This window comes from Anser brachyrhynchus, assembly GCF_964034855.1.
Source record: "Anser brachyrhynchus genome assembly, chromosome: 5".
NCBI classification, from domain to species: Eukaryota; Metazoa; Chordata; class Aves; order Anseriformes; family Anatidae; genus Anser; species Anser brachyrhynchus.
Genome location: NC_137699.1, coordinates 11999491 through 12026698, shown reverse-complemented (window position 1 = coordinate 12026698; position 27208 = coordinate 11999491). Strand labels below are relative to the sequence as shown.

The 27208-nt window shown below is 44.7% G+C and overlaps 1 long non-coding RNA gene across 2 annotated transcripts; it reads left to right on the top strand.

Annotated features, from left to right (window-relative positions):
* The first annotated feature begins 1312 nt into the window (after positions 1–1312).
* Positions 1313–25793, top strand: LOC308195545. Of its 2 annotated transcripts, XR_013951607.1 has the most exons (7): positions 1313–2236; positions 2496–2630; positions 3218–6594; positions 7101–8051; positions 9672–9788; positions 14343–14537; positions 22910–25793. It is a non-coding gene; the product is annotated as an uncharacterized lncRNA (long non-coding RNA). The 2 variants fall into 2 exon arrangements; XR_013951608.1 differs by lacking the exons at positions 9672–9788; positions 14343–14537; positions 22910–25793 and adding an exon at positions 8139–8583.
* Positions 25794–27208: the final 1415 nt, after the last annotated feature.

The window sequence follows — 27208 nt, the reverse complement described above, 5'->3', positions numbered from 1 at the left end:
TAATAAACAGTTAAATCCATTTCTACTGCGAAAGCTGCTTACATAGCCATGGTTCTTTCCATATGGACTGGTTCATTTCCCCTATTTTTGCTGGTAAGTTCCTCTTTCCAGGACAAGTCTGGCAGAAAACGAGGCTGAAGTGAGAGCTGCGGTGGGGAGAGGTGGACATGTGTGCGTGCCTTTTGTAGGACACCACCACTGACGATGCAGGGGAGAGGGAAGGCTGGTGGAGACACCCAGCCCCATCGTGGGGCCCTGGAGGAGCCAGCAGTCCCAGGAGGCTCCCACAGTAACCTGGAGGCTGTCTGCATCTTGGACTGTTTTAAGTCCGACTTTGAAGCCTGAATGGTGACCCTCACAGTGACAGCTGTGGCTGGCAATGCTTGTGGTCTCTGGGACGGGAAGAGGAGAACAGCCTCACGGGGTGGATGAGCCACCTCGTCCCTCTGCCATGTGAGAGCAGAGCCAAAACGGAGACTGGGGGCTTCTCCGTGCCATCTCTGCTTCTGGGGGACATCTCATCCTGTAGTGGCTGAGACACGGCAGAGCAAGGCAAAATCTGGCTAGTGCACACAGCTTGGGTATAAACCCCCAAAATATATCTCCTGCCTGATCTCTGCAGGGAATGAGCAAATGGTGAAGGGGGTCAGTGGGCAATGGGAGGGGAGGCAGAGCCCTAGACAGGGTGCTTCCCTGGGGGAGAGAAGGGAAGGGGAAGCAAGGGAGGGTGGCAATCAGCTGAGCTGCAGGCGATGCAGCAGGAGGGGGAAGAGCAGTCTGCCTCCCATTCCCTCCTCCCCTACTCTGTAAGCAACAGAACAATTTAAACGTTCAGGGCTGGGGACGAGGAATGGGATAGAATCGCACAGTTCCAGAATGGTTGAGGTGGGAAGGGACATCTGGACATCATCTGTTCTGACCCTCAGTCAGGGTCAGCTAGAGCTGGTTGCCCAGGACCACGTCCAGATGGCTCTGGAATATCTCCAAGGAGGGGAACTCCACAACCTCTCTGGCCAGCCTCACCTGGCCCCTCTGTGACTGGCTGGGGCAGCCACAGAGCTCCCCCGTTCCCAGCCCCAGCTCTGCCCAGGGTGCCCAAGTCCTGCACAGCACCAGCCTGGGTTGGGGACCATCCCTGCCCCTGCCGTCCCTTGGGGAGCAGCTGGTCCTTGCTGCTCCTTGATAGAGGCTGCCAAATTTCTCTGTACTTTATTTTCTATACAGATGCTCTTTTACTGTTAACAACACTGTCACAGCAGGGGACAGTGTACTTAAACTGCAACATGATTATTTCTAGTCTTGGACGTTGTGGGAATCTTGCTTTAGAACAGAGGTCAGGCGGTGACTTGGGTCATCAAACCTACCCTTGGGACTGCAGGCACTGTGCAAAACAGCCCTCTGTGCAAATGTCTGGGCATGGCTTGGTGGGATGGGCTACATCCTTGTGAAGTTAGTGGCAGGTTCCAAATCAGAGTAGTGGGTTTGTTTGTTTGTTTTGTTTGCTTCTTTGTTTTTCTTTAGTTGGCTAATAAGCCATCTTGGGAGAAAGGAGGTGTTCCCCAAGCCAGCTGTATCTGTGCTGGAAACCCAGTTAAAATCCAATTGCAGAAATGATGACTGGCTCGAATCATTGTTCCTCTTTTGCTGCATGTTCAGGTTTTACCCTGGGATGACGAGGTGAATTAAGGGCCTACTTCTGCACTGGCCACCCTCCACATGGCTTTCAAGTAGCTGAAATTCGTGTCCATGGGTTGAGTTGGGTGACCTCAAGCAAATCTTGGTGGGCGTCACCTCTATTGGCTGCTTGTAGCTCTGCTAGTTTCTGTTAGCTGTGACTTTTGGGATTTCTTTTTTTTATTTTCTTTTTTTTTATTATTTTTTTCTTTTTTTTTTTTTCCTGGGAGGAACTTCTAAATATTATGATACTTAACTAGTTAAGGACCATCAACTGTCAGTTGCTATCACAACTGCTGCAGTTAATTGGCTAGCTAATTAATCATGGCAATCTTATTAATTATGTTAATGATTTCACTCCTCTTTTACCGATGCTAAAGGACATAGTGAATATTTTAGGAGCAGTAATCCTCTAGCACCTCTTCCCCTCCCATTCTTTCCCTGGATGATGCTAAAAGTGGTGATGGGGTGGTTCCTCCTGGCAGTGCCATGTGGCGACAGGGTGGGCACCGACTTGGAAAGGAGCTGGAATCCCTCAGTGCCGCAGAAACTGCTGCGAGGCGTGGATATATGTTTACAGAGTACCATTTTCTGGGGATCTGGAGCAGACTGGGGATTTATAATCCAGAAGGCAGCTGAATTACTGGGCTATAAAGCTTGGCTAGAAAGACCTACCTGCAAAGACAGAACGGTGGAGGGCTTCCCCCATGTTTGCTTCTCTTTTCTTTTTTCTTCTGATCACTGGGAGTTGTTTTTTTTTTTCCACTTTTGAAAAATAATTGTTATAATCTGCTGATGCCTGTTTTTTTTTTTTTTTAAAGATTTTTGCAGGGGATGCTCGTGTTTATTTGAAACAAAAGGTTTGTATGGATCCATATTAAAGATCGGACTGACCTGGGACTCCAAAACCAAGCAGATTTGGAGATTACAGCCAACGTGACCTCACTACAGCCAAAGTAAGCCTGACTGAATTATTGGCCTTCTATCCTGGAGTGACACATCAGTGGACAAGGGAAGAGCAACTTATGTCCTCTACCTGTACGGACATTTTACATTGTACTAGTTTTGGCTAGGACGGAGTTAATTTTCCTCCTAGTAGCTGGTATGGTGCTGTGTTTTGGATTTAGGATGAGAATAATGTTGATAACACACTGATATTTTAGTTGTTGCAGAGCAGTGCTTACACTAAGCCAAGGACTTTTTGGCTTCCCGTGCTCTACTGCCAGCGAGCAGGCTGGGGGCGCACAAGGAGCTGGGAGGGGACAGAACCAGGACAGCTGACCCCAAGTGGCCACAGGGATCTTCCATACCATATTAAGCAATTCCACTGAGCAATTAATATGGGGTGGCTGGGGTTTGCTGCTCGGGGACAGGCTGGGCATCAGTCAGTGGATGGCGAGCAATTGCATTGTGCATCCCTTGCTTTGTACATATTTTTATTATTACTACTGTTATTATTATGACTTCTCTTTCTTTTCTGCCCTGTTAAACTGTCTTTATCTCAACCCACAAGCTTTTACTATTTTTTTTTCTGATCCCAAAGCTTTGTGCAGCCTGCAAACTAGACCTTTTGTAGCTACAAGTTGCCAAGATCTTTTACTATGAGCAGATGCTCACAGAGGACCTGGTTAATGGGCCAATATATTGCAACACCAAACACAGTAACAGATGCTGTTTTTAATGGAAAATGAAGACTGGCTTGCCATTTTATTTTTTTCTATTGATTTCTCAAAAATTTTCTTCTTTATTTGGACTGAAATGTGCCAGATATGGTGACTACCAGGGCATGGCACAAAAGACTCATGGAAGCTTAGCATGTGACTTACAGAATGAAGAGTGAGCAAGAAAGATGTTTTCATTTTGCCCGCATGAGGCCAAAACAAGCCTGAAATGCCTGGCAAAAGGATGGTGCCGCATGTGCTGGGCTCAGCGGACAGAAGCAGAGAAATCTGGGTTGCTCTGGACCACAGCCCGCTTTTCTTCTGTTGAATCAGGAAATGTTCTTCTCAACATGACGACATCCCTTAAACTGAGCTCCCTTTTTTTTTTTTTAAAAGTTGCGTTTTCCAAATGAATCTGCTACTCATTTTTTTTCTCTCTCTCTTGGCTCTACATCTGAATCTTTCACCTGCCCCTCTGCCTTTTGGTGTTTGGCTTGTAACAAGGTGCGTTGTAAGAGAGTGAGGATGGTGAAAAACAGCATGGCGAGGAAGCCTAGAATAAAGCCTGGGAAATGGCCAGGAGAAGCCTTCTGCCAGAAATGCAGAAGGGGAAACCGAAGACGTGAAGATAGCCCTCAGGTGGTGCTATTCTTAGCCCTCAGACGCCAGCAGAGAGAGGAGATGCTGCTTGATGGATAAGGTGAGCGCTGCTCAGTGCCCATATCAGGGAGTGGCTGTCGTAGTACCCACGGCGATAATGAGGCCTGCAGTTCTTGGAACTCGTTTCCCATGGCATTGATTCAGGGAGCCCTGTCACTGTAAGTGAAAATAAATTCTCTATTTTAATTTATTGTGAAAAGTTATACTCAAGTTTTGCACAGAAAGCCTGGAGGCTTACAAAGAAAGCAAGTGAAGATAATCCTTTAAAGCAAATGAAGCAATTTGCAATTAATTTTAGTTCTTGAAACATTTCATTTTGCTTATTTATTTTACTTTAATCAGCTCTTGTCATTCTGGGGCATTCTCCTGCAATTTTTACTATTTCATGATCATCAAGGGACTACTTAAAACTGTCTCGAGTGTTTCTTTAAAGCAGGCGGTTACAAATGGCTTTAGAGATCTTTTGTCATCCAAGCGGGGGGCTTTTAGGTGACCCCACAACCAGAGAAGGATTAAACTGGCTACAGCTCTTAGTTGAAACACTTTGAGAAAAAATAAAACCCTAAGATATATGGGTTCCTAAGTGATTCATCCATTATGTTCTCACATACCTGTTGCTATTTGACTTTGCTGAATGAGCTAAGAAGGGTTAGGATCAATAGAAATGACTCTTTGTCAAGACAGGTGAGATCTGGACTAGATTGCAGGATTCACATAAATACAAATTCATGATTCTTAGCCAAAAAAAAAAAAAATCACATGAAGTGTACCTCGTGTATGAGATGTCTTCTGTGGTTTATCCTGTTAGGCCACTAAACACCACAGGGCCATTGACTCACTCCCTGCATGCCTGAGTGGGATGGGGGAAGAGAACTGAAATAAGAAAAAGCGTGAGAAATTGTGGCTTGAGATAAGTATAGCTTAATAAGAAAGAGAAAAGGAAAACAAACAAAAACAAATGATGCAGAACAAAGAGGAAAAAAGGAACAGAAAAGAAACCCTGGATGAATTTTAACTTGTAATACTGGCAGTGCGCTCTGGCCACCTTTGTGCTGGCAGTGAGATAGTGCCCATGAAAAGTCTGCCCGTGCTATTTATGTCTTCCATGCGAAGAAAACTGTTGTCCCTAGAAGATGAGGTCGTGGAGGGAGTGGAAGGATTCAGAGCTGGGCCCAGCTTTGTTCCCTGCTGGTGTGGTCTTGTGGTTTAACCCAGCAGGCAGCTGAACACGACACAGCTGGTCTCTCACTCTCCCTGAGAGCGGGGGAGAGAATCAAAAAAGCATGAGAATTCATGGTTGAGATAAAAGGACAGTTTAATAAGAAGGAGGAAAAAAAAAAAAAGAAGAAAAGGAAAAAAAAAAAACTAACCACAAAATAAGGAACAAAACAAGTGATGCACAATGCAATTGCTCACCACCAACTGATACCCAGCCTGTCCCTAATCAACAGCAGCCCCCGAGCCAACTTGCCCCCGTTTTATTGCTCTGAATGGCAGCATATGATGTGCGATATTCCTTTGGCCAGTTTGGGGTCAGCTGTCCTGGTCGTGTCCCCTCCCAGCTGCTTGTGCACCCCCAGCCTCCTCGCTGGCAGGGCAGGGTGAGAACCTGGAAAGTCCTTGGCTTCGTGTAAGGAGTCCCCAGCAGCAGCTGAAACATCGGTGTGTCATCAGCACTGTTCTCATCCTAAATTGAAAACAGCACCACGTCAGCTACTAGGAAGAAAATTAACTTGATCCCAGGCGAAACTAGGACAATGCTGCAGAAATAACAAGTTCATCCTGGTGTTAAAGGGAGCAGGTTTCTACAAAAAAAGGCAGGATCAGTGAGGTTTCAAAATTAGAGCTAATGGGGATCTCAGTTGCTGCTGATTTTATTTTTTAACAGCCTCAATCACAAGTGAAGAAGAAAAACTAGTAACACAAGTAGCTTTGGAAAAACAAACACGTATTTCAGACAGGTTACTGTGCACCTGGTACAGAGTAAGGGCCACTTCAGATGCTCAGGAAGAGCATGTGCAAATGGAAGTGCTTCTTGCAGGAACCGCATGGGGCTCTGCAAGAGAAGAGCTGCAAAAGACTTGTCTCAGTGAGAGAAAGTGCTTGGCCCCAAACTGCTTCCAAATACCTTTGCTGAGCAGGGACTTGCACTAAGATCTATTTCTAGAGCATTTCTATGAATCCAAACCAAACTTCTTTCACTTGCAACTTAAAATTAATTATTTTAGACCAAAGTTTAAATTTCTAGTGCAGACAAAATGGGCCAGGTGTTTTGTGTCAAAATGAAATAGCTCCACATTTTTCTACATTGAAAATGAAAAAGGTCTTTCTGAACTGGTTGAGATATCTCTGTTTAGTACCCTCTCTGTCCATCCTTAGTGCCAAGTTCTGCTGCTGACTTTGATTCTTTGAAACACTGTGGTTTTTTTTTTTGTTTTGTTTTTTAGCTTCCTCCAAAGTATCCCCACCCAAATCTTTCACAGATTTGTGAGAAATAGTGGATAACTATTATCAAGGTTAACAACTTTTTTCCACGCAAAGGTTTTCAATTCTACAGATGTCCACCTGCCTCTTGCAAAAGCTGAGAAACTAGTTACAGGTGGGCTACACCAGGAGAAAACTGCTTTTTCCTTCTGCCAAATTGCTAGTTTCTATATTTCTTCTGATTTTACTGTACGTATGAAAAGAGAGATGGGGGACAAGAGTATCTAGGTTTTCTCTTTTCTTTATATGCATTTATTTGGGTGTGTAAAAACTGTTCTCTGCTATGCCCACCAGTTTGCCATTGCAACTTGGGATATGGCTCCCATAATTTGAACATTGGTGGGCATTGAGTTAATGTTGCCAGATCTGTCATATAGAGAAGGGATCGGTTTTCTTTCCTGTGACACCACCAATGGGACCATGGGATGAGAGAATAAACATCTAGCAAACACAGGGTAAGTAAAAAGGAGTTTGCTCGTTCCTGGTCTGTGGCATGATCTATGGCATTTGAGTGATAATTGAGGTGTAAGGGTGAAATTCAGGTTGGATATACTTAAAATTAAGGTATTGTTGTGCATAGAGGCTGTGTCTGTGTGCATACTGAGGACACTTTGTCTTCAGTTTCCAGAGTGGTCGAGGGACTGAGATGTAGAGATGAGAGTGTGGACTGAGGGAAGATGGATCAGAGGAGCTGCATGGCTTCAGCCTCTACCTGGCTTTGCACAAAGCCACTACCTGTTGTAGCAGGTCTCCTGGTTGGGATTTTGGACCATCTCAGACATTCCTCTGGCCATCTCCTGCGCTGAGGTCAGCACATAGGCAGTATTTGTATGCCTCGACATGTTAATTAATATCCTGGGTGGGAGCGTGCTGGTCCTGCTGCAGGATTGACCCAACTGGATGCGGGTAAGATACTTTCAAGCAGTCAGCAGAAAGTGTTCCTGCAGATGCTGAAATGTGACACAAAACACAATCTGCATTTAAAAGATGGGGAAAAAAATGTGCAGAGTTTAAAATAAAAAAAAAAAGATAACCCATGCCCTGGAGATGGCAAGTAGGACCACAGGCCAGCTATTTAGTAAGACCTGAAAACCCTGGTTCAGGGGTCACCCAATGTAGGTGAAGATGCTGCTGCAAGCACCTTTGCAGTGGAGGCTATCATCACCAGCTGGGAAGCCTGGCAGAGCTTGATTAACCACTTGAGCCTTGCTTTTCTCATTCAGACCTTAATTTCAGACCTTACCCTGAAATAATTCAGTGCCATTAGAAAATACTGTCACCACAGTAGGTGACTAGGTCACTAGGCTTAAAGGAGAGTGGTTAATTATTTCTAATTAGCTTAGAGCCTGCTTGCAAATGGGATTTGTCAGGAGCTTGTCTGTGTCACAGACCTGCAATAGGCTGTAATAGCTGTAATCAGCCTTGCACGCCCTCACCTCGAGCAAGCTCAGCAGTTACCACCAAGAAGGTTTGGTGCAGGGGCACTCAGCTGGTGAGAAGAAGCTTGGCAACACTGCAGCAGTGAAGGTACACACAGACTATCAAGAAGCCAAAAACAGGTGCCTTACTGAGGTAAGCAGCAATGAGGTGAGGGATGTGGTCATAAACTGAAAAGGGTGGGTTTGTCATGATGCAGAAAAAGCGTTTTTTTACCCTCAGAGGATGGTAAGATGCTGGAAGAGGTGCCTGGAAGCAAAGCTGTGCAGCCTCTGTCCCTGGAGGTGTCCAAGAAAATGGAGAAATCCCTGTCCCTAACCAGGATATTGAACCTGTTGAGGCTTGCATACAGACATCCTAAGATACCTTCCTAACTCTTTTGTGAGCAGGCTGATTTTATGGTCGTGCCTGAGTATGCTGAAGAGCCAAAAACCTTGCTTAAGCCTCCACGTGTGACTTGGAGACATTAATGTTAAATCAGCCAAGATATTGAATACGATGAACTGGTACATCGCCAGAACCAGGCAGGACGCTTTGCTGTACTGCCACTGCTCTCTGCTGGCACGAATACAGCACAGCAGTTTCAGGATGGAGCTGCTTTGTGGCCCATAAGGTGTTTTATGCTTACCGTACCTCGTGCCTTAACATCTCAGGTGATACCTGTCCATTCTTTCACCTGCTGTTTCCTTTCTGTAGGATAGTGCCTTGCAGCTAAAGAAAGCCCCAGGAGCTTGTTCTGGTGAAGCTGAGAGACAAATAACTGCTCCCTTTTACAAACCATGGCCCAAGGCAGACAAAAAAAGGGAAGAAATACCACAGAGAAGCCCTGGATGAATTGCAACTCGTAATACTGGCAGTACGCTCTGGCCACCTTTGTGCTGGCAGTGAGATAGTGCCCATGAAAAGTCTGCCCATGCTATTTATGTCTTCCATGCGAAGAAAACTGTTGTCCCTAGAAGATGAGGTTGTGGAGGGAGTGGAAGGATTCAGAGCTTCAGAACAAGGCCCAGCCTTGTTCCCTGCTGGTGTGGTCTTGTGGTTTAACCCAGCAGGCAGCTGAACACGACACAGCTGGTCTCTCACTCCCCCTGAGAGTGGGGGAGAGAAATGAAAAAATTGTGAGAATTCATGGTTGAGATAAAGGGACAGTTTAACAAGAAAGAGGAAAAAAACAAAGGCAAATCTCTGGTCAGTGATCGCATCTTCTGTCCTCAGCAGCTTCCCACCTGCCTTGCTTTCAGCCCAGGTGAGATTTATGCACCTGGGACATCTCCATCCCCCAGCCACTCCACTTCTGGACCAGCTTTGCCAATGTAGTTTTTCTGTGTGGAGACCAGGACCTGCATCTTGGACGTGGTGGCAATGCCCATCCAACCCCCTGCAGTCAGCAGCATCGCTGACTCAATTCTCCTGCAAACTCCCTGTGCTGAAGGGTCCCCAGCCAGGATGCGGCCCCGCTCCGTGGCTTGGTGATACGAGGTTCCTTGCTTGTTCGTGTACTTACACAGTAAGATGTTACGGTATGGCAGAGAAGACATTTGGTACATTTTTGTACCCCAAATACTGTTTATTTCTACATCTTTTGTGAGTAGAAGAAATCAAGGTATGACGTTGCTGTCAGCATATTGCTTGTCTGCAGCTACAAAGCTCTGAAAACAGACTTTCTATTATGGGAACTCTTCCTAGAAAACTTGGGCTAGAGTCCAGACAGACCCAGCTGCAGTTCACTGTCCTGCTTTCTCTCTTCTTTTGCAGCTTTCTTTTTGCTACTGAATGAAGCCGTTGGCATTTGGCTGTGCAAAGCCAACACCTCCCCGAGGGAGCTGGCTGCAGGGGCTGCTCAGGAACCTGCTGGGCATCAGCTGGAGTGTGGTGAGCACTGTAGCTTAACCGTGGCAGGCAGCTAAGCACCACAGAGTGGCTCTCTTACTCTCCACACTCTCATTGTGTGTAAGGGTTTCTTGGGAAGATGAACGTGATCACTCTTTGCCCTTCCTCCTTCGTTACTCTGGCTGTTATTGCTGAGAAGGGCGTCACAGGGTGTGGAATATCCCTTTGCTCCCTTTGCTCATCCATCCTGGTTCTGTTCTCTCCCAGCCTCTTGTGCAATCCCCAGCTTCCTCTCTGGCAGCAGTTCTTTTCTGTGTAAGGATGCTTACCACAAACCATAAATCTAACCCTAACAAACTCCCCATACCCTAACACTGAACCTGACCAGCAAACATAAGCCTCAAGCCTTAAACACTAACTCTAACCTTATGGTTAAAACTCAGTCCTAAGAATAACCTTAATGCAAAACCCTATGCTGTACCTTGACCCTCCTTAGCCTAACCCTAATCCTATCTGTCAACTGAAACCTCACTGTAGATCTACCCTGAATCCCTAACCTGTATATACCAAGCCTGACCCTGTCTACTATTCCTGTTTTTAATTATAACACAAACTTAAACCCTAATCAATAATCTGAGACTGTTCCAGAAGCCAAACACGAGCACTAATCTGGATCTGAAACTGAACCCTGACTGTAAACTTAAAGCACTCCCCTAAAGCAAACACTGACCCTAGAGAGTACCAAGGTCCAACACCCACCCAGTTTAGAGCTCCCATGAAATAATTCTCACAATGGAAAAATTTTGGTAGCCCTCAACATCCTTTGACAGTCCTTCCATAACCCCGCTCAGAAAAAGACTGTGCATTCTCTCTCTCTCTGACTTCATCATAAACCAACCCTCTCCACTAACCCTTACCTGAATCCCTAACCATAACCCTAAACAAAACCTTATCTTGAACAATCCCTAAATCCAGCCCTAACCCATACCTTTAACTGTAAACCTAAAGCCAAACCTTAAATGTAGTCCTAAAACTTAACCCTAACACTAACAACCATAAACCCTAAGCTCTAATCTTAGCCTGTTTCCGTGAACACTAACACTAAACCCTATAACCACAACTTGAACCCTAATTCTAACTTGAGACAGAACCAGAACTTGGAACCCAAACACTAAACTGAAACAGAACCATGAAATCTAACCTTAAGACAATCAGACAATCACAACCTAAGCCATAAACTGAAGCCTTACCTTAACTTAATCTATAACCTTGACCTCACCCCTAATCTAAATGTGTTCTGTAGCAGTAACACTAACACTAAACCTAACCCAAATCATAAATTCTAAGAATAACCCTTATCCATAAACAGTGCCCCAGCTCTAGCAACACCCTAATTTTAACCCTCTCCCCAGACCTAAAGATAAACTTTATTGCTAACTGAAACAAACCTTAACTAATACTAACCTTAAACCTAACCCAAACCCAAAAGGTAACCTAACTTGAGCCTGAACACTAACCTATTACTAAATCTTGTGCTATTTCTTTTTGCTGCTGTTGTTGGTTTGCCCTCATCTCTGGACATCCTCCTCTCCAACGCTCATATTCTTTTTATTTCAAAACAGAATATCATGGTTAGTATGACTGTTGTAATCTGCCATCTAAAACTAGACCAAAAAAAAACCAAAACAAAACCATGCAACGTGATTCTTCTTGACAGAAAGGAGGTGTTGTGAGCTGAGCTCTCTGGGAAATTTATGAGACGTTATAAATGTGTTTCCACACGTATATGTATGTGCACATATATGCATACATGTAGCAAGTAAAACCAGCTGAATAATATGAATAACATATTTCCTAAATACATTAATGCAGAATAATGCATTCTACGTTAAGCTTCAGTTACTTGTCTACTCCCATTATGATCTTCTGGCTGAATTGCTTGGTATGATGTTCTTTTGCAATCATGCAATATTTTTCTAGTTTCAAGCACAGCTATCGTTTAGACTTTGGCCATCTTCTTAGGGGCCAAAAAGGTCTTTTGTAAAGCAAGTACAGGCAGGGATTGGGACAGCTGCACAGCTATGGTGTTATAATTTTTTATTATGTGGGATTTTGTGCAGTCTAATTGAAGCTTTTACGTCTAAGCTCCTGTTTGTAGCTTTTGATGGTAGATAGGCTACGTCCTTATCAGGGATAAAGACAACATCAGGTTGAACTGGTTTCAAATGCTTCAAGAACAGGTTTAGAGATGAGGATGATCTCAGAGAAATGATCTCTTCCCTATGCTGTCGCCATGTATCAGAGGGCCCTCCATGGTAACCAGGTCTTGTCTCAGCAGGGGCCTGACCTCACTAGTACACGTTTTTCACATCCAGCCTGCCATTCTGTGGCTCCAACGCTATTAACCATTTCTTATGTGACATTCTCCCACCCCTGGAGCTCCCCTGCTACAACACGTGTCAGCAAGGTCCTCCTCTTCGCCTTCTGTGGCTTTATACAAACCAGAGCCTTTCTGGTCACCATTTCTGATCGGTACCTGCATCCTTGGCACCATCCTCTGGATCCACGTGGCAGACTGCAGGCACAAGGTTTAATCCACCTGCACCTGCCCTCTGGCTGCTGCTGGGTTATTCTACAGCTCCTTCCTCTTCCCATATTTGCTGCCCGACTCCAGGTAGTCTCTGGACACAGACAAAATGATCTCTACATTTTATATTGTTGTCTTTCCCCTGCTGCACCCCCTTGGTTTAGGCCCTGAGGAAAAAGAGGTGAAGGGAGCGCTAAGGAGAAAAACGGAGACGTTGTTGAGTGTTTTCTCACTTATTTTCTTCAATGCTGAAGAAAGATACAATGTGTTTCTGGTACAATATATAGAAAAAATACAAGTGATAGGATCCACTTGACTAAACATAGATGACTTGTTAGGAATATCTACATCTAAACTAGCTTCCCAGGTCATTTTTGTATTCATAGGGAAAAAATAGTCAAATTTGGAGGTGATTCACTATCATAAAATATATATTCACCTTACCATAAAATATATACCCAGGTCAGATGAATCACCCTGGAAAGATCTCTCTCTCCTCAATGTCCATAAAGGCACTCTATCTCAAAATGCACCAGAAAGTCATGTTTTTTCAGCTCACATTATTGATGTTTTGTTTTGTGTGAGTTGGCACAGGCAGCGGGAACAACCCCAGCCCCACAGCTAAAATGCTAAGAGTAGATTTCTGCTCGTTACCTCGCCAGCTTGGGGATCCCCAAAGCAGCACCTGGGCAGAGGCACACCAGTGGGGACGCAGGCACTGCCAAGCTCAGCTCCTGCCAGAAGCTCACCGCCTGCTCTTTACGCTTGTTTACCAAGGGCTCTGTTTTTACTAGCATACTGTGATCCTCGCTGTGCTGCTTTTATCTTCTCTGTACCAAGGCCAGGAGCTCATGTGTCCAAGGGGGCACCTCCACATCTACCAAACACCTGTTACCTCGACACAGATGTGCTACTTGCCAAACACAGAGAGCACAAACAGCAGCAGGTACAATTTATGTACTTTTCTACATTACTACTTGCCAGACTTTACTCATTCCCACCTGCAAGGTCACTTGGGTGTATTTACAATCCTCCACGGTCTTCCCTTCTGATACCATCCTCCTCGCCAATCTTTTAACCCATTCCTCCCAACAGTTATGCAATCAGCAGTGATACGATCTTACATAACAAATACTCCAATGTCAAGGTGCAGCGTTGTACCATACTGGTGTCTGCTTTCAGGACAAGCCAATAGTAATTATATCCTGCCGAGTATAATAGTACATCATGGGTGAAGTAGGTTCTGCTTTGGCTGCACAGCATTTCATATCATTTCAGCACCGAACACTTTTTTGCTGGTTTTATGCTTGCTGCTATCTTCAGAAGCCCTCCTATTTGTCCTTGTACATCCCTTGTCACTCTAATCTGCAGCCAAGTGATGGATTTCTTAATCCCATCCCTTGTAAGCCCAAGAAATGCTCCTGTATTTGCTTTGGCCCTTGGCAACCTGTTCTTGCAGAGTGGTAGTAGAGAGGATATGACTGATTAAGAATCAGACGCTGACACCAGCAGCCCTTCAGGCTTGGCAGAAGCAGTGGTGGTGCCTCTGTGGCAGCACTGAATCATTCAGACCAAATTAGAGAAAGGCCCAAGAAGAGGAGGGGCATGGCAGCTGCCCCCCTGTCAGGTAGGCAAGGTAAAGGTGAAGGTAAAAGTGCAGTAGTCAACACCTTGGAGTCCAGGGGGAGTGAATTATGGGTGGCATCACTCAAAGAACAACGCTGGGGCTGTTCAGCATCACCATCATCACTGACCAACACAAAGAGACAGAAGGCTCCTCAGCAAGCCTGCTGATAATGGTAAACAGGGAAGGGAGGGAGCAGTTCATAGCCACAAAGGCTGGATGTACGTATATGTAGAAGGAGAGTGTCTGCTTCTTAAAAGGTATCTGGTAAAGGGCCTTTTCCAATCCTACAATGAATAAGAAAGGGATGAAGTGATGGGAATCAAGTCTGATCAGTCACAGTAATCAATGAGGGCATGTGACAATGTGGGAATGTTTATTCCAGCTGGGTTATCCAATGGAGGACTTCTGAACTGGGATGACAAGACGAAAAGACAGGGGAACCATAAGCAAAATGCTGGGATGCAGACCCGACAAAGCAAAAATGGAAACAAGAAGAAACAAACCTAGTCACGCTAATTTGATGGCTATCAAACATCAGGCGCCACGTCCAAGAAGATCAACCTGGACTTTGCAACTGGTAAGACTGTGAACAGGGGCAGGGATTAGACTGGGAGGGGTGCAGGAAACTGCAGAGCTCTGCAAAACCACGAGAAATGTGCAGGTGGAAGGGGGAACAAGAGGAACAAGACAGGGCATAGGTAAAAAAGGGTATAAAAGTGCCAGTCACATGTCAAATGAGGCTGGCCAGTGCTCTTGCACTGGCTGAACCCTGTGCTTGATTATCATAGGCTGTTCTATCTTTTTTATATTACATTTTCTGATTGTTTTTTCTTAACTATCTGTGTTTTCACATTCTCTCCCCTGTGTATGCATGCTAAAGGATGCATGCCAGCTTCTGTGAGTGAACTGGGTGCCAACTACTGGAGTCAGACTAGGGGTGTAAGAGCCCCCAGCCTGTGGTGCCAGCTACTGGAGCGAGTGGGGTCCCAGCATCAGCTAGTGGAGCACGTGGGGGTCTTCTACTCCCAGACACGGTGTGGGAGCTGTGTGTGTCCAAATCAGCTCCTGGGAGGGACTGGTGTGAGTGAGGCAAGTGTGGAGCAACTCTCTCTGTGTCTGTATGTCTTTGGGGTATGTACTAAGCTTTTTTGTTGGTTGAACCTGCAAAGGGGAAAGCAACAGCCACGTCCCCCAGCCTGCGCAGAGACCCCAGGTGCCCAGGAACTGGGATGGGCCCCAGCAGCCTGACAGGTCTGGCCATGATCTTTACCTCATCTTTCTTAAGATCTTTACTTAAGTAAAGTACCTTTCTTAGGCTTGCAACTTCAGAGAAATAGAATATTCTGACTGTTATGTTTCCATGAAGAAGGTAAGTCAAGTGCACTACCTTCCTCCTAGAGATTGTAAATGACTCTCTATAACCCTCCTCCTTTCATCCTTTCCCCAGTTTTCAGCTTCCCTCTGTGTCAGGAGTCCAAAGTCCAACTACAACACAGCCGAGCTGTGTAAGCCTGGCCCGAATTGCAAAGAAAGCTAATTTACAGAAAGAGCTGTGAGAAGGTCTATAGAAAGCTATGGTACAACTACAGGCGGAGCTAGACTTTTCAGTCTGGGGTTGCTAGTAACTTGTAGTTCACAATCAGTTAGTGGAAGAGAGGAAAAATACCAGCACAGAAAGAATTACACTCAAACAGAAAGAAAACAGGGAATTAGTCTGCCAGTCATCGGTGAACTGTTGTCAACAGCATTTTGGTGTTCGGTTTGGTGGATGACGGCAGCTTGCCAGCAGCGCCCATCTGTTCCAGGGAGGAGGCAGAGGCCAAGGCCTGCCTGGCCAGCAGTCTCCTCTGTGTCCTGCCACAGTAGTACCTATGCAAACACTCCATCTGGACCTTATTAAATCCTGCCTGACACTTGCACAGGTACACTAGTGAAAAGCATACACAGTAGCTGCGATGTGTGGGCCACAGCCCCCTCGCTCAGCACAGGGCAGCCCTGAGTGAGGCGCTGAGGCCCTCTCCTCAAGAACTTGGAGAACTCAGCCCAGGAGCTGGCTACGCCTGTGGTCCCCTCAGTCCTCTCTCTCTGACTTCAGGAACAAATGTGTTTGGCACCAGCACAGCACAAAAATGCGTATTTCCTCCTTCCTCAGGCTGGCTCTCACCCACGTTTTCTTCTTCCACTGCGGTGCTCAGGTGGAGACACGAGCACTTACATGGCCTGGTTCTGATGGCGAAGTGGTTGCACGGTGACTTGAATGGCCTTGAGTTGTACCAGGGGAGGTTCAGGTTGGAAATTAGGAGAAATTTCCTCTCAGAAGGAGCAGTCAGGCATTGGGACGAGTTGCCCAGGGAGGTGGTGGAGTCACTGTCCCTGGGGGAGTTCAAGGAAAGTTTGGACGTGGTGCTTGGGGACAAGGTTTAGTGGGGGATATTGGTGGTATGGGGATTGTTGGACCAGATGATCTTAGAGGGTTTTCCAGCCTTAATGATTTTATGATTCTGTGACCCTGCTGGCAGGTGGAAAGTGCTAGCTTGCAGCACTTGGCAATTTGAGGCCATGCTGAGCTGGGAAAGCCGTAGGTCACAGGCTGGATAGGTTTGGGAGTGGGGAAATGCCCTGACGTTACAGGTAGCCTTAGGCAGTTAGATGAATTGCAAGTGTCACTGAGATTGGTTCTGCTATGGGAAAGAGTCAGATAAGTTATGACACAGCAGTACAGCCTGAGGAAGCAGAGCTAATGTATATGAAGTCCAACAAAGTGGAAAGCACTTATAGAAAAATTCTTGCTTTACGATGACAGGATTAGGCAGGTGTGTTAGCAATGCAAACGGTAATGATACTGGAGGGCACCGCTGGCAGTCGTCAGCATTTTGTTGTCCTTCCCTCCCTCTCCCAAACTCTCTTAAATCTCTGTGTTTTGAGGGCAAGGGGTGGAAATGTGAGGATGAGGGGCGCTGGGATTCCTGACAAATTTCTCAGTGTGCTAGCTGTTGATTGTAATCCTGGTGGTGTAAGCAAGTGGGAATGATAGAAAGTTTCTGAAATCATCCTAGGAACAGCTGTACTAGAAAGGATTCTTTGCAAGACAACTGAACTCTGAAATTAAAGATAAGTGCTGTAAGCTTTCATATATCCTCTGACCTGCGGTATAAAGTAAGGAAACCTCACTAGTTTTCAAAGGTAAAAGGAAATGCTTTTTAAAATTTGCTCTTAGTAAATGAATAGTGACTTTCTTAGTTTGGTTATTGCAGACGTCAGGCAAAACATTTTGCCTAAAAATGAAATGTTAATTCTTTCTCAAGCAGGAAAATGAATAAAGGTCACATGCTGGTGAAGAAGAGCCTCTGTCTGCTTCCCACTTCCTAGCCCTTAGGGTCTGGTTGCTTTCGTAGGTGCTGTTGCTCAATCTCGATATTCCCACCTAGGAGGAAAACAGAAATTGACTGAGATAAAAAGAGGTCTGTCTGATATGAAAAGTCCTACGTTGGAGGTGATATGGGGTGAGCAGTAGAAATATTCCTACCAGTTCTTTCCAGAAGAAAGCACTTCTCATGGACTTGGTGCAAAAAGAAGTTTTCCAGTTGATCTAAAGTAAAAGCTGTGTCACTTTTTCTTCTAGTTCCTCAGCCTTTCTGTAGAGTGGTGTTTGTTAAGCTGAATGTGGCTGTAGAAACAGATCAATCCTCAGTCCCCTTTCTTCCTCCTTTTCAGTCCCCTGAATTTACAGCTTTAGTCCTGGCTTTTCAGGTGTGTTTTTGTAGGTCTCTGTGTGGTGTGTTACTGTGATGTGACTGAAGGCCAGTTTAGGTTGAAGTAGTTTAGGAACTATTCCTTTCTCCTCTATTAATATGAAAAGATGAAGAAACCAAAGAGGACCTGCACTGTAAACATTTATTTATTTTTTTAACGAGTGAGCTTCTGGGCAAATAAAGAAGGCTGAGAAATGGTGGAGATATTTTGCCGGGACTCATGCTCTGCCTTAATGCCACTCTATGGCTCAACAGTAGGATCAGCAAATGTTACTTGTCTTCTTTTTAGACCAGTCAAAATTGCTAGCGAAGTATATACAGATGGTTCTGGTTCATTAGGTTTCTTAAATACAACTGGCTCATTAGGTTTCTTAAATACAAAATTGTTTTTAACAGGGCAACAAGACAGCCTGTTCCTTGTCTGTGGGTCTGAATTGACTGATCAGTGAGGCATGTGATACTGGAGCGGGAGTTAAATTAGAACAAGGTTTGATGGCAAATCTGTGTGACCCTTCCTTTTGAAAATGAGGCACTTGAGATAATGAGTGAGCAAAGGGCTGGTGTGCTGGGCAAGGATCTGGACTCAGTACAGCAGTCTTCCCAAGGGAGCCTCTGCTATAGCAACGGTATTAGGGGCAGGGAAAGCAGTAGGAATTGCCTACGTCAGATAGTATTCACTGCTAGTTAAGCTTCACTCTGGCCAGGGATGCAGGCACTTACGAATTCCAGTAAAAGACTGGTGGCTTTTTTGTGTGGTCATGCTGAGCTAGTTCCTACAGCTGAGTTTACTGCCAGAGTTTCCTGGATTAAGTAACAATGCTGCAATTCTGGCTTATTTTTCTTCTCGATCGGAGAAATGCACGATGACCTAAGTAACATCCGCATGGTTTAGCATCTGAGCCGCTCCTGCCACCACCCTGTTTTTTTAGCTGATGTCAGCCTGTTGCTCAATCTGCACCTCCTGACTGGAGAAATGCTTTGTAAGAGAACTGATTGCAGTCACTTCTGTTTTGTGCCTGATTTAACATCTTCACAGCTTAATCTCCTGGAATCTTGGCTAAATCTTAGGTGTTCAATGGGCAAGGAGGAGCTGCCCAAGAAATCCACTTAGACCCACGGAAAGATATGTATTCTGTCATTATACAAGGGAAATGGCATTGGGAAAGGCTGTTTTGTGGCATGAATGGGTAAGCGAGCTCTGGTCATGGTGGAAGAACGTGCACAGCACATGAATATTTGCAATGGTCACCTCTAAAAAAGGTCCCTGTAGGGCAGAAAGGAGCTGCCACGTGGGAATATCTTCAGTCCCCTTGTTTTGTTCCTGAAGTGTTCAGCCTTTGCCATTCCAGCATGAGTCCCTGACGAATGCCTGTCTGTGAGCTGTCTCCTCGCTGTCTTATCTCCATTCCCTGCCACACTGAAGATCCTAACCCTGCTGCCACAAAGCGCTCAGTGCCCTCCTGCCATCAGAAAGTATCATACCTGCATGGACTGACTTGTAGAGCAAGGTTGGGATTGCCTCCCATTTTGTTGTTGCTTTTCCCCACTTTTTTGCCTGCACACACACACACACAGAGTGAAACTTTCAGTTCATTTGCAGAGGTGTTACGGTGGGATCATGACGGGATCTAAGCTTTTAGGGGGGAATCGCTCTCCACTGTCCTGGGGGTGTATTCTAGCTCTCAAGATCTGGCAGTGGCATTGGAAGCAATTCACTTCCATATCTCCTGGACTTCTGGCTTCCCACTGCTGTTGAGCTTGGCCAGCACCCCTTATCCCCCTCAGCATGGAGACATAAACTGAGTGCTTGAGCTGCTGTCATGTCACGCTGCTTCTGACTGTGGAGCTTGCTAGATCTGTCCATCAGGCAATCCAACCCTGGAAATTAGACAAAAAAGGTTCACGTTTCCTCTTCTGTTTTCTACTAAGTTCATGAGCTGAACTGGCTCATAGATGCCCTGATGAACATTGAAGCTAGTGTGGGGTAAGCAGAGTGGCTGGGGACAGAGAAAAGAGGAAAATAATGGGACAGGGCAGGTGTGTGATGTACGTGTGAGAAATGCAGTCTCTCCTTATTGACAGCCTTACCTTGTGTGAATGCCTTTATGCTCAGCCTACTGCTGTCCTGTGGGTTATGACCCTTCAGGATGCCTTTCAGAAGCAAACAAGTCCATCAAACAAAAGGCAAGGAGTCCAGCTTGTGCTAAATAAGTGAGGAATGGAAATCTGTTTTCTTGTCTGACTGGGAAGTTCCTGATTTGACTGGTTTCGGTCTTGGTCATCACAGCTAATTTAGACAATGGGGCAGTGTGGCTATGCATGACCGAGCAGACCTACTCATAACAGAGTGACTGAGGGACAGATTCGTTAGGTCAGGTGGAGCGTTCCACCAGCCTTCTTAAACCTGAAATGAAGATGGCTACTACCCTGGAGAAGTCTGAGAGCCTTGCAGACTGACAGTTTTTGCTACCTCGTGAGACTGGTAGTAAAGATTTTGGCTGGGGTCTCTTTCCAGCAACAAGACAACATAAGCCAAGGTTTGAGAGTCTAGTGGTCTACCTAGGTTTAATGATTCTTCCTAGTCTGTTTTTTCAAAGAAACTCTCAACACAGCAAGTGCTATGGCTTGGAATAGACAGATGTGATTGCGAAGGAGTTTATATACTCTTTTCTATAGCAACACATGCTCCTGTAGATGCCTTTCCGTGTAGCTGACTGCAAGGGCAGGGTGGCCTGTTCTGAAAGCATTTTATCGGTTGCTGAAACACTGGACCATGCCCACAGATACCATTTGCTGAATTTAAGAAGAAGACTTATGCATGGTCCTCGTATCCAATCCTATGTATTGATACCACGTTGTGTCTCACCCCAATAGAGGCTGCTGATGTCTTTTCCCCATTTTATTTCTCCCTCTGCCCAGTTTCACTGATTTTTTATTTATTTTTTTCCTCGCAAATGCTGTGCTGGACTGTTTGAAAAGGGTGAAGCAGTTTCTAAGCCCTTGGCTCTCCTTTTGCCCAGTTTGTTCAGCAAGTGGGGCAAAAGCGGTTATGACACAGGGAAAGCAGCTTCCCCTCCAGTAGCTGCTGGTGTTGTGTCCAGCTCATTCAGAGGCAACTGTACAGGCACAAATGCACTGCACTGCAATACTGGCTGACTGCTCCACGGATAGTACATGCAGGAGCAGGTCCCCCTTCATCCTTCTGAACTGCTTTTAAATATTTTTATCCTGATGGTGAGAGGCTGGGCATGGCTTAGGAGTAAATTACAGCCAGCGGGAGAAGTGGGCAAGTGGGTGTGCAGGTGGAGCCTGTGGAATTGTGGCTGCATCTCAGTTGCATAAGTGGCATTGATGTTTTCAGTGTCCTGTTATAGCAGCAGAGAAGGAACCATCTTTGCCCCCAGACCCAGAAAATTGCCTCTACTTTCCACTTGACCTTGCCAACCTTTGCTTCACTTCAGTAAAGAAAATTCCTCCAGGTCTTCTAAGCCAGTAAGACCTAATCTCTTCAATTCCTAAGAAAAAATACATGAAATGAAGTCCTGGAGAGACCTGCTCAAGAACAGCAGTCCAGAAGTGTCCTCCCCTATCAGCATGCCCTGCCCGAGAGATCTTGATGTGGGCTGGTGCTTGTTTTTGTGGTAGAGCTGATGTTTTATCGGGCCGGTGCATGTTCTTTAAGCTGGTGTTTAATGGCCAGTTCCCTGTAAAAGCTTGTTTCTTCTCATCATGCTCGAACGCATTTGCCTGCCTGCCCCTTTTTGGGTGGCTACATATAAAAGCAAAGAGCACTTTAGGCTTAATGCTATATCATGTCTGTTCAAACTTGATGCTACGCAGACTGCCAAAACGGCATCTCAGGGATGAAATGTAACTACCAATACGAGCATGCATGGGCAGGTGGATAGCCTGGTTTTGGGGGCATAGCCATGGGATAGGGAAGCTTTTGGAGAGCTACATGGCTCCACCTCAGATCTGCTGCACTGATGTCTCACTTCCCCCACTGGTCTCTGTGTCCCGCTGACCACGTGCAGTGCCACAGCTTATTTCTGTATGAAAAGCCTATAATGCACTGTGTGTTGGGAGCATGTGGGATCCCAGTGTCGCATGTGGGGCCAGACATCGTGCTGCAAGCATGCCAGTTCCAGCTGTGTGCCCAAAACACGCTGTTGGGCATCCTCACAAAAATAACGATAGCCTCAGCTGGCAGGTATATGCTTTAAAGTTTCTCTCTGTGATGGATTCCCAAATGAAATCTGACCTTTGATAAAGGACACGGCCTGTGCATCCTACTCAGAATGAGAGCTGCCTGATCATTCGTGAAGACTTGAATACTTCAAAGTGGTTTGCAGGGGAATTTGTGATAGGGAGTTGATGATTTTTGGTCTATTGAGAAATTTTCCAATGTTTGTTGACTTTAGCAGGGTGGTTTTATTTACAAGTCATTTTTTTTTCCCAACTTTTTACTCAAATGCTAAAAGTTACTAAGTAGAACAGTTTTTAAAGATTTTGTAAATCTGAAAGGGGAGAGAAGTTGATCACACTAGAAGAGGATAATGCCAGTATAGCAAATGTTGTGGCCTGTGTTAACTGTGGAAGACTGTTAACGTTAAACTAATTCTGGATTTTGCAACCGGGCAAATCTCTCTATGCCCACCTAGTGCTCAGGCTGTCATTGGAATAAAATCTAGAGCTTTTGACTCACAGGTGGTGGAGTCAGTCTTCAAATTAGGTTAAATGGGACTGGTACATGTCAGTAAATTCACCAAATACTGCTTCTGGCTGCGCTGAACAGACAGAACTATTGTGTTATTAACATTGTTCTTCCTCATTCTCATGCCTCTAAGCACTTTTTTTTTTTTTTAATTTCCTTTTTAAGCAAACACATGCCAAAGAATAAAAGATTAATTAAAAGTATATTCTGAACAAATTAGAGAACTGTAATCTCCTGGGGCATTTAGTTTAAACTGTCTATGTGCAGAAATGTTTCACAGAGAGAAAAAAAAGCTGTTAGTACTTAGAAAATGTTTGTCTGTCCGAAATATATGTTATGTTATTTGCCTACAAAGTCCTATAGTACAGACTGTTACAGATTATTTTGTCGTTGTGACATTTTTTTTCCATAGCAGAACAGTTTGCAGTCTCCTAAGCAAATTTACTAGAGTAACTTCCAACACCCTTTGTTTTTCTGCCCTAGGACTGTGTTTCCAGGAATTAGCAGTTCTGTCTGACCAGCGTTTGCATACTGAATTGGAAGTACTCAGTGAATCCCGTCGCCTAAAACCTGGGTTTCCCCAGAAAACTGGGCACCTGAAAGAAACGACTGAAGAATTTAAGCAGTGTTTTACCCAAGGAGCTACAGGAGGATTTTGCAATCAATTGGAATTCCATTTATAGGATATCTTACAGCACAAGTGGAGCCCAGATGTTTTCAGTAAACGGCTTTCAAAACAGTTGAGATCGGTGTCAAATTTCCAGACATGTGATCGAGCTTGGAGTCAAGTTTGGGGTTGCTTTCGTATTTACCGAAAGTCTGTGTGCTGAATTACACTGAAGTTTGGGGGTGGAATGAAGTTCTCCATAACAAATATTTGACTGGACACATGGTTTATCTTATTTGCAGGACTTTGAGCTTTGAAAAAAAGGTTACTGTATTTTTGTTGGTGTAATATTTGAAGTATATTCAGCTCCCTCTTGCTCACTGGATTTAGAAGCGGTGTTGCATTTTAACTCAGATCTGTTATTATTCTAGCTATTAAAATATCAGGGCAAGAAAGCATTTTAAAGCGAGATGGGAACCGTTTCTACAGATGATAAATGACACATGCATTCCTGAACAATCTGGCTTGCCCAACTGCAGTGAACTCTGCTCACGTGAAGCGAGCCCTCTTGTTGGAGGTCTAGCTGGATGCCTAAGTCATATACTAAGTTTTTGCTGAGGCAGTCTATCAGCAAAAAATCTGACTTCCATTTTTACAAGCTTAGAATTTACTTTTGCAAGTACTGTCCAGTCATTTTTCATCCCACAGTAAGATCACTGCCATAATTTGGAAGGTTGTACAGAAGAATGGCACAGGTTGAGTCAGTATGAATGATTGTAAAGTGTGTGTAAGGGACATGGAAACTTTCAAATTTTTAACACCGTATCCAAGCCTTACCCTATGCAAAGTCCTTGCCAACTTCAAATGCTACGCGTGGCCCTGTCTGTCCAAATTTGCTGTAACTATGTGTCATGCCCTCTTAAAAACCTGCTCAGGGCTTCCAATCTAACAGCGATTTACCCTTGGCCTGGGGTTGGACTCCTTTTTCCTGAGACTATGTGTGTGCGTCACACGCAATGGGTGTCATACCTCATTGAGATACTTCGAGGTGTGTGAAAACAGAACCTTGGTGTTTTTTTTTCCTGCTACACCTTGAGCTGTGTCAACCAGTTCTCTGACTTAACCACCTTCTGTATATCTATGGAAAGAAGCTCATTTTATTTTGCATTTAATTTTTATGAGCAAAAAAGCTCAAATTTTTGCAAACTTGAATTGATGTCTTGAGTTGTCATATAAGGAACCGAAGTGTTACTGTCCTTGATTTGGCTGAGTTTCAGATCTGTGCTCTACATAGCATGTTTACATCTCAGCTGTAAACAAATGAGAGATCTTGCTCCATTGTTTCAGATGGGATCTAGTCCAAGGGAAAACAGAGATTGTCTTCAACAATTTGAAGCTTGTGTAGGCAGACAATACATCGCCTCTTGCCTGTGGGCAGCATGAAGAATGCCTCTGGTTTAGATCAACAAAGCAGCCAAGAGCTGACACAGATGCAAAGCAAGGCTGCGCATGCACTCAGCTAAGATGATGGATCAGTCCGCGGGCCACTGTGATGTGTGTGTGCAAAAGTGTACTGGAGGAAATAGTTTGGACTACCAGGCTCTTCCTGACTGCGCTGAGATCTTTCATCTATTGGATTTGAATGAAAAATGCCAGGATCTCCCTACTGCTTTGGACAGTTGCATGAATAATGGTCAGGCATGCAATTAACTACTAGCTACTGAAAGCTACATGATAGAAAGTAGTCTGCAAAGCATTGTCAGATCCAAAATACGAGCTTGCAGTTAGCAAATGTGAGTGCCATTTGATGTGAAGTCCAGCCCGAGTATGATAATGCTTCTTGCAGGCTGCTTCCCAAGAATGCTCATTCTTGATGAGGAAAGGCACAAGATAAAAGAGGGCATGACCCAAGCCACAGAAAAACAGTACAAAATAGTAAAACTTAAGACACTGTGACAGTAGTTTGAGAGAGTCAGTTGCACCATCAACCTAAAACTTGTAGTTATAGCTAAAACTAAACAATTCTAAGACCAGAGTGTTAGACAATCTTTGTATTTGTCACCAAGATGCTATGACGAATGAGTGTACAACCCAATATTTACTATTCTGGCCAAATAAATCTGCTGTCATCACTGTTAATGTGTATGTTTGTGCAACTTGTTATCGATCTAGAAAGCAGAATGTAGCACTTTACTAATCTTATTGACATTGAATCATCGGTGGCACAGTGTCCAAACTACAGAGGAAATATTCCCACTATTAATAGACTATTTGCTCAGTTGTTTACAAACTGTGATGTTGCACAGCCTTTCATGGAACAATGTAATGAGGATTTATGCAGCTTTGGTCATGAGGAGATTGGAAAAAAAATAAACAATTGTTTGCAATCTATAAACTGCTGGGTAACTTTCTTTTCATAGTTCCAAGCGAGCCTTTGTCAGTCACAGGCATAAGGGTGGAAGGAGAGCACAAAGAGCAAAGAACATGATGTAAATAAAGATTAAAAAAAAAAAAAGTTTAGTAGTAGGTTCAAAGTTAATCTTTCTGGAATACTGAATCGTACTCTGCAATTACCTGCAAATATAGAGGCCTGTCTGAGTGTAAAGCTATATAAGAGTATATATGCTTCAGGAGGACAACCACTAATGTTTGACAAACCTTTTCAGCTAAATGTGAGGTTTGTTTGTTTGAAGTAACCTCAAACTGTTGAAAATACTACAGTATGAAAACAGTAATGCAAATCTGCCCAGCAGTTACCAAGTTACCACCTTTTTTTTGTTTGTTTTTTACATAAGCATTTGTGTGGGAGGGGAACATGAGGGTTTCAAATGTACCTGGCAGCCTGCAGAAGTGCTAAGTATGATCCATATTAATTTACAGATCTTAATTACTTCTGATGGTTAACTGACAGAATCAAGAGAAAACTTTAAGTCAAAGGAAGACGTTGGCTGTTTCTTTAAGACACTCAGTACGCTGCTGAAAGTGCTGTTGTGCTGATGCAGACCGACCCGAAAGCAGTCACACGTGGGAAATCAGACATTGCCTTCAGAACAAGGAAGTTCAAAGACCAAATGAAACTTTGTTGAAAGGACAAGTTAGAGGAAAAATTAACTTAAGCAGAGTTTGCAGGCTCAGTAATCCATGTTCCAGTACTTGTAATATTTCTGACTAATTTCAACATTTTCTGTTTTCCTGAACAAAAGCCAAGATTTTGGGAGCCCGATGTTAAGGGATGATCTCATAGGACATTTCTAAGCCTTCAAAGTTGTGTTTACAATCTGCTTGAAAGATCAGAAACCAGAAAGTAAAAGAATCCAATATTTGTTGAAAATAAACGACCAAACTGAATGACCGTAGTAACAAAAGCAGCTGAAATAACCGTCCCGATATCAGAAGGCTCAGCTTGTTCCGTTTGACCTTTGATTTCTCAATTACCTCTTTATTATTTGGCATTATGCTTGAAATGCTTACGGGCCCCTGTCCTAAATCTCACCATCGAGTAAATCGAACATCAGAGGGCAGGAAATGTTTGGTTTCTCGCCGTCTTTCTTGTTTGCGGTGCCTTTAGTCATCACTGGACAACCGTGCTAACACACAGTGAGTTTCTTTCCCAAGGTCACACGCAAACACCAGCGGTGATTGTTGCATGTGCCTGTCCCTATCTTGTAGCAGCTCCGAGGAAAGATGGTGCCCCTCAGCTGTGTTCTTTCTTCTTGGGTTGGCTCACCAGATTAACCAAGGATTTTGGCCCTTATTTAATGGTTACTTGCATTTCTTCACTGCATTTTTGTGGCGGTATCTATCCGAAGCTGGGCCTGGTCACTGAAAGGAGGAAGTCTGAAAGCTTACTGGGCCTCGTCTCTGAGTCACCGATGTTTGCTGGTGCGGAAAGCCAGAGCTAGAACTTGATGTTCCGCTCCAGGAGAGTACACGAAAGCGGGAAGAAAGTATCTACTATGGCACAGATTTCTTCCTCCTGACGCTGTCCTAAGCAGCTCAAGCCGTTCCTGTTGAAGTTACAAAGCTGCATGCTGTTTTCTGGGGACAAACAAGTGTGTTTTATTGTCAGGGCCACGGGGCGTAGGCACAAATGGCTGTGCTCCTGTGGGGGCAGAATGGCAGGGCCTGCTTCATCCATGGCAGGGCCTCCTTCATCTCACGGGCCTCCTTCATCC